A 7,347-nucleotide genomic window follows, 5' to 3' on the forward strand; every position below is an offset into this window, starting at 1 on the left:
TTGGAAGCTCTGGTTACGTTGGCGCTAGCTTGGTCAACATCAGCGAATGCTGTCTGTCAAATTAATGTAATTCAAACTAACAATAAAAATGTAATATGAACAAAACGAATATGAACATATTCACTGGTAAAGGTGAAGGGGAGTAGCTTGAAGATATTCATACTCTAGAGTAGACCAACTCACTTTCTGGAGGTATACTGCCCCCATCTGGTATGGAATGTGGAGTATGAATTTATTTATTTTTACATAAGGCACCTTTAAATCAACTACATTTCATTTCATTGTAACTACTAATAAATAATAAATAATAAATAGTTTATGAAGTGAAGCAAGCAATCTACTTATTTGGCTTTTTTGACTTTTTTGTTGATGTCTTGAATTTTTTCTGTCAAGTAGCGGCCAAGCTTCACTGTTCTGGCCTTCAGCTCTGCTTCCTCCAAATTTTTGCCTTCCAGCCACTTTTGAAAGCAACCTAGGAAAAAAATACATATACAAGAGAAATCCTTTAAGCCTTGACTACCACAAATATCTATAGATGCTGTTCTTGAATAAGGCTAAATTTGACAGTATGAGCATTATTACTGTTGATCGTTAGAACAGGCGAAGCACTGCTACTTGGGTGCATGCGTGATATCTCTGTGCCCAAGTAGCAGTGCTTCGCCTGTGCTTCCCCCCAATATAGTCCCATGTCAATAGTCTTAACTGTGTCTTAAGTGTTAACCCTTCATATGTCGAGCCCTGAACATAATTCTCTAAAGTTGACACATCACTTACTTTTTAGTGTTCTGACTTTGTGAGGTGTCAGAGGTGGCCTAGGATCTGATTTTGTGGTGGGGCAACTTTTTCCTTCCAGGCTTCGGTTGGCCAGTGTGCTTGTTCCCCAAATGCACACTGCCAGCTCTTTCACAAACAAGCTGTCCTTTACATTGAGCTGTATCTTCCTCCATTTTTCCCGGTGTATAACTACACCTTCACCGATATTAACCTATAAGAAATAAAATTTTAAAATTAAACATTTATTAAGAAACATAACACTACTGCAGTCTCCATTCTTATAAATTTGTAATCAACATTTCTCTCTTGACTTTTTGCTGTTTTGTTAAGTAGAGGGCCATATCCATCTTGCATAAGAGAGACTGAGGTTGGCAATCACAATGGAAAGTTGTCTCAATCACAAACTGCGTTTTTGACTCAAAGTCTGAATTACACACGTTACAAATATGTTTGTTTGTATGTTGTTTCAAACAACTAGTTCAAAACTCATATTACAATATGTTTTCCTCTTTTAGGTGTAGAATGAGGAGGAAATAGTGGTTGCTTCCTTTTCAAGGCTTGTCTCTTTTTTAAAATGTCCATCAGAAATGTCTGCTTTCCTTCCTCAATGCTTGCCTTTTGGGCTGCCTGAAAATACAACACAAGTAAGAGGTATTTAAATTATTCAATGAACTGAGTTCATCGTGCAGTCTTTTCATATTACTTACAGCATTATCCTTAGCTTCCTTCCTTTCTGACGTTTTGTTCTCTGGTGGACTTTTATCAAGCAGCTTTGGCACTCGAATCCTTTTCCCAGTTGCCAGCACATTTTCAATTTCCTCACAAGTTTCTGAAAAATGGGAATAGCTTTCTTCTTACGAAGTACTTGTTTATTTTCAGTCTAGAATTACACTAATGAAAACATCCATTTTTACTCTAGATTTAGTTTGATTCATAAATTAAAATTACCTTTTTTTCTTTTACTTTAATATCTAACTTACTGGAATGGTCACCTGGTATTATACTGGCAGAAAATAAAATTGAAAAAGCATTTAAATTAACTAATTTGATATCAAATCATATTGTTTAAACAATTAGGATCTTTAAAAATGAATAAATTAGGTTAAAGATACAATGAGCTAGGTAACAACTAGCAGCTACAGGTTAACCTTATGTTTTTAATAGCAGCGCTTTTCATTAAGTTATCTGGTTCACAGATGTCACAAAAACGTCCTCAGTTTTGTAAGCTGTTTATTAAGCATATTTATAGACATAGTACTGTAAATTGAAAGATTTAGGCCTACCTTTCATCAACAGAATCTGTCCTTTTATGAAGCGTCCTTTCTGCAGGATCCAGTAAGTGTGAGACAAGAAATCCGTCGTATTTTTTGGGTCAAAGTGTTTAATGTCTTTAACATTAACAACGTCTTTAACTCCATCGTCTAAATAATGTACGCGAACATTTTGTATTAAAAACGCAAATATCTGAAGCCTTCTCCGTGTCTGATAGAAGCCGATTCGAAAAGTTACCGTTAAATACGTGACGTGCATATGTGCGCGCCACACATTCAGGGGGGTTTTTTTCAAGTGAATTAAAGCTCCACCAATGTAAGTGACAAAAACAATCTGTTACTCTTATATTCCTCCCAAATTTTTCTAATTGTATTTAATTAACTTTTATTAATTAATATTTTTGGACAAATTTAGTTGACCGTTAGATGGCGCTACCAGCTATTTCTGACAGATACTAGAGGTCCACAAAGGCTATAGCCGTTTCTCAATATGCGTTCTTGTCTGTACTTGTGTTCTTGTGGACTTGTGAAACGTCATCAGTCGCTGCCCAAGTACTGTTCCAATTCAAAGTTCACATCTAGCCAAGTCCACTTCAAATCCCCGGATGTGTTCTTGATCCGCCCCTTTTACCGAGGATGCATCAAGAGGTGACTTGTGCAGACTTGAGACAGCAAGGTATCCCAGAATGCATCTCACACCAACCAGCAAGCGTCAATAGCGGAGGAGAAACCCCGCGTAATTTAAAAATACTGCTGTAATTGTGTCACGAAATGTAGTTTTAAGAGTATTTCAGGCGAGAATGTAGTTGTTTAAAGCTCAAATCTTTGGTTTATTTATAAAGATAGCGCCTATTTGAAAATTTGATCTGACGTTTTCGGAGTTGTAAGAACCAGGCAATCGGACGCTCGGTGCTCATGTACCCCGCCGAGAACAGCCTTTCCTCGGCTAGTGCTGCTGACTTGCCACTGGCAATTTATTTTATTTGTCTCATTAATCTATAATTTGTTCCCTGGCAAAACATTAAGCTGAGGGCAAAGTGAAGTTTTATAGCTTTATTTAGTCTATTTAACTTTAACGTTGTAGCCTGGAGAGCTGACTTATGTTTGATTGAATCGTTTGCTTTATTATTGTATAGCTTCTTATACCTTTTAGGCTACTTATACTTTTATAATGGCTATTATTGATCATTAAAACTGACATTTAACAAAAAAGGTTATGTCATTTTATTTTATATATTTAAAACATACAAAATATTTTATTATACATGTTGCCTACATTCTCTTCACTGTATGTACATATATAATAAAATAAAATGACACAACCCTGTCTCTTTTTGCTAAATGTTAGTTTTAATGATCAATATTATAATGTTTTTTATTTATCATATTTTTTAAAATGAAAACAAAAATAGTCAGGGTTGTGCTTTATATTTCGTGTTATAAATATGCAGTGAAGATAATCAATTGCGTTGCCTGAACCACATTTGTGTGGCCATTATGTTTAAGATTTTTCTAAATGAAAATGAAAAGAGGCAGAGTGGTGGTTTATAACATATTTTGTTTTATTTGTAGCCTAGATATACATAAAGAGATAACCGGAGTAGCCAGAGCGAGCTGAGTGACGCTAACAAGTACGCCGCTGTTCCATTTCAGAATTACCGGACTTGTGTCCTCCCGTCCTCGGGAGTTCGTTCTCCTGAGTCGAACTTGTCAAGTCCGAACTACCAAGGACTCAAGTCCGAACTTTGCGTACTTGGTATTGAGAAACGGCTTATGATTCTCACTATTTACAGAGACTCATGGTGGTGAGTGAAAAGTCTACTAGCTATTCTGTTTAATATTGTAGGATATCAAATAAATAAAAATAACAATTTGTTCAGCACAAATAAGGCCTATGTATGGCTCGTTGCAACCTTAACACGTTACATTGTTTAACAGAGTTTAAGAACCAGACAACAACAGAGGGACTAAAATGAAGAGGTATAAGCAGTACCTGGAGCCAGATACTACTTATCTGTTGCCAAGGACAACAAAATTTAGATCAAACACTTATAGCTCCAACAATGACGCACCTGGACCATCTAACAATGAGCACCCTGAACTAGAGGACAGAAATAGTGTAAATGGCACTGAAGTACATAATGAGGAAGAAAGTGAGACAAACGAAGCAAGCGACGGAGAAGCAATTGAATTGGAGGAAGGAAACTGTGTAGATGGTGACAGTGAAACGGCAAGTGATGGGGAAGTCACTGAAGCCGATGAAAGTGATGAAGGCAGTGATGTTGAGGAACATGATGGAGAAGAAAGCCAGTCATTTGCACATGATACTGGTCCAAAATTTGATGAAAATCTATGTTCCAGTATGCAGATTTCTCTCAATTACAAAGGCTGAACTCCTCCTGCTGCTCATAACATTCACACTAAGGCACAATTTATCATTTGCTGCACTGCTTGACCTTTTGAAACTGATTAATTTTGTTTTCTCTAAAACAGTACTGCCAGCCAGTAAGCACAAGCTTAGTAAGGTGTTCACACACTTCAGTCAGAGAACAGAACTTCATTTCCTTTGTACATTCTGTCAGTCATATCTTGCAAGTCATAAAAACAATAATCAGAAGAAACACTATGTGTGTTCACACTGTAACAAGACAAACAGTACCCAAGATCTGAAAAGCCAGAGTTACTTTGTAACTTTATCAGTTGATTTACAGGTTAAGTCATTCCTTGAAAATGACAACTTCAGAAATTCACTCAATTTGAGATTTACAAGAGCAACATCAGAGAACGTACTCAGGGACATTTATGATGGCGATATGTACAAAGAGCTCTCGTGCCCAGGTGGAATTCTGCACAATAAGGATAACCTTTCATATGTGTTCAATTCAGACGGAAGTCCCTTGTACAAAGCCTCAGGTACATCAATCTGGCCAATACAGCTGGCTATTAATGAAATTCCACCTGCCGAACGTAGAAAAAACATGATACTTGCTGGTTTGTGGCATGGGAAAGGGGAACCAAGGATGGATATATTTCTTGACAAATTTGTAAGCACGCAAAAAAATTGGTTGTAGATGGGGTAATGTGGTGGAACAAAATCACAAATTCATGGATAAAAAGTAAACTGGTAGGGTTATGCTGTTGTGTGGACTCTGTTGCTAGACCCTTGATGCAAAACCTCACTCAGTTTAATGGCTACTATGGTTGTGGGTTCTGTTACCATCCAGGAAAATATATCTGCGGAGCAGTCAGGTACCCTGTTAGTGAAGAGCAACATGCTGACAGAAATGCATCAGAAATGATCCATGACACGGAGGACGCTGTTAGAGGTGGACATCCTATCAGAGGGGTTAAGGGCCTATCACCATTGGTCAATTTACCATATTTTGATGTGGTTCATGGATTTGTGCCAGATTATATGCATTGTGTTTTACTTGGTGTGACTAAACAATTGTCAAAGTTGTGGCTGGAGGAATATGGTAGCGAGTTCTACATTGGCTCTCCGGACAATCAACGTGTTATAAATGGACGCTTGTCTAAAATAAAACCCCCTCAGTATATTCGCAGACTCCCCAGGGATCTCAGTGAAAGAAAGTACTGGAAGGCTGCTGAGTGGAGAGCTTGGCTTGCTTGAAGGATATTCTCCCATCAAAATATCTTTGCCATTTTGCGCTATTAGTGCAAGCTGTATATCCGCTTCTGAGTGACAGCATTTCAAAAGATGATGTAAATGCAGCAGACCTACTACTCCTTGAGTTTGCATTTCGCTTTCAGATGCTGTATGGAGAAAAGTCTATGACATTTAATGTCCACTTACTACATCATTTGTCAGCGAGTGTGAAAAATTGGGGACCTCTTTGGGTGCATTCAGCCTTTAATTTTGAAAATGGCAATGGAAAGCTTGTAAGACTTGTTAAAAATGCCAGGGGAGCACCACTTCAAATTGTTAACAAGTTTATAATGAGTAAAACTCTTCCCATTTTAGCTAGCACAGACACAATCAGCGAGAGCGTACTCGAGTTTTGTAAAGATGTGACTGAAACAAACAGACTTAAGCATTCTGACTCAGTTGGTGATGTCTGTTTACTTGGCTCTGCTGTAGTTTTGACACTCAGTTTTGAGGAGGAAGTTGCTGTGAGGCAAATTGTTCAAAACATGCCTATCGGTATAGAGTGTAATGTTTACTGCCGACTAATAGTGGACACTGAGGTCATTCACTCCACAGATTACCTAAAACCAGTCAGGTCAAATGACAATGTAGTGGTCTTGAAGGATGGAACATTTGGCATTGTCAGCAAGATCTTAACTTTGAGAATTGAAGAGTCAGAGAGATGCATTGTGCTGATAAAAGAAATATGTCCTGTTGATGTGCCCCTTTTGCAGAATGGAAGATCAAGGGTTTTTCTTCCTCACATTTTAGTATGCTCTTCTAATTTTGGTCAGTTACGGGCAGTTTCACCAACCGAAATAGTGAACAAATGCTTGCACATTAACTTCACCAACGAAAAATACATCTGCATGTTTCCAAACACTATTGAACGGGACATTTAATCTAATTGAAAATATAAATAAGACGCTCTATAACAGCACCACAAAATTACTGTAAAAAGTTAGCTTACACATATGATAATGTGTCACATGTGTTATATTTTTTAAACAGTAAAACTTTACTAAACAGTAGCTAGGTGCAAAAACAATTATTTTAAATATTTATAGTATGTTAGCATTTTATTTCAACTACAGTATTTTATTGCATTTTACCTATGGTATTTAGCATTTAAAGGTGCATATATACTCTATTTTTTGTCTTAACTATGTATGAATTATATTTTTTAAATATCTGTTTACCTATTTAACTTAATATTTAAAATGGCATATTTACGCTGTATTGCTTTTGCTTTCTATTCTTACCTAGTATGAATTATAATTATTTTTTACATTTGTTTCATTTTATGTTTAATTTTTTAAATATCTGTTTACATATTTAACTTAGTATTACAAATTGCATATTCACTAGGCATTTGATCTGTATTTATTTTCATCTTACTTGTGTATGAAGTATGATCATTTTTCATCATTCAACTGTTTCATTGTCTTTAATATAGCAATTTCACAAATTACTCAAAGCATATTTTACATTAAATGTATGGTGGCGAGAGCTCAACGCGCTGCAACTGAAGAAAACACATGCAAATTAGAAAAACACCAGAAAATTAAGAAAACTTCTTCATCAGTTTGACAACACACTGCAAATACTCACAATTCATAGACGTATTGCAGATGAGCAAACACTAACTAAAAAATA

The 7,347-nt window shown here is 36.4% G+C and overlaps 1 long non-coding RNA gene across 1 annotated transcript; it reads right to left on the minus strand.

Annotated features, from left to right (window-relative positions):
• Window positions 1-1,275: 1,275 nt before the first annotated feature.
• LOC311075691 lies at window positions 1,276-2,187 on the minus strand. The gene is made up of 3 exons (XR_014604563.1): window positions 2,058-2,187; window positions 1,482-1,603; window positions 1,276-1,401 (listed from the first exon to the last, which is right to left on the minus strand). It is a non-coding gene; the product is annotated as an uncharacterized lncRNA (long non-coding RNA).
• Between the last annotated feature and the right edge of the window lie 5,160 nt (window positions 2,188-7,347).

Source organism: Abramis brama, assembly GCF_963993115.1.
Source record: "Abramis brama genome assembly, chromosome: 24".
Classification (NCBI taxonomy): Eukaryota; Metazoa; Chordata; class Actinopteri; order Cypriniformes; family Leuciscidae; genus Abramis; species Abramis brama.